The following is a 500-nucleotide window of genomic DNA, read 5'->3' on the forward strand; positions in this document are numbered from 1 at the left end:
TATATATATATATATATATCTGGAACTACAAATATGCTTCGAAAAACGAAATTTACAGAGATAAGACTCGGCATAGAATATATCTAGAACTCCATATATAATTTGGATATAATAGGATTTCTAATGAAAAAACCACATTTGACGAGATATGTTTAAATTTATATACGGACATGTTTGGAATTTTTAGGGATATAAGCAATGGCACTTCTATGGGGATCTCTGTTGTCTCCCGGTGACAATAGGTTAAATTTTTTGGATATTACTTTAATTATTGTAATAATAATAAAGTCGATTTGATTGGTACTATAAATTAATGTTTTCTATTTGAACTCTTATCTTATCATCCGATTTCTCAAAAGAGGGGCACGATTGCCGATTTGATAGATAGAAGATTCACTTTTTATATTGGGAGTACAAATTACTTCGATCCGTTTTTTTGTGTTCAAAAATGCATTTATTTCAAAATGAATGAACAAATTAAAGTATTGTCCGTCGCTGCC

The sequence above is a fragment of the Atta colombica genome, unplaced genomic scaffold (genome assembly GCF_001594045.1).
Source record: "Atta colombica isolate Treedump-2 unplaced genomic scaffold, Acol1.0 scaffold28, whole genome shotgun sequence".
NCBI lineage: Eukaryota > Metazoa > Arthropoda > Insecta > Hymenoptera > Formicidae > Atta > Atta colombica.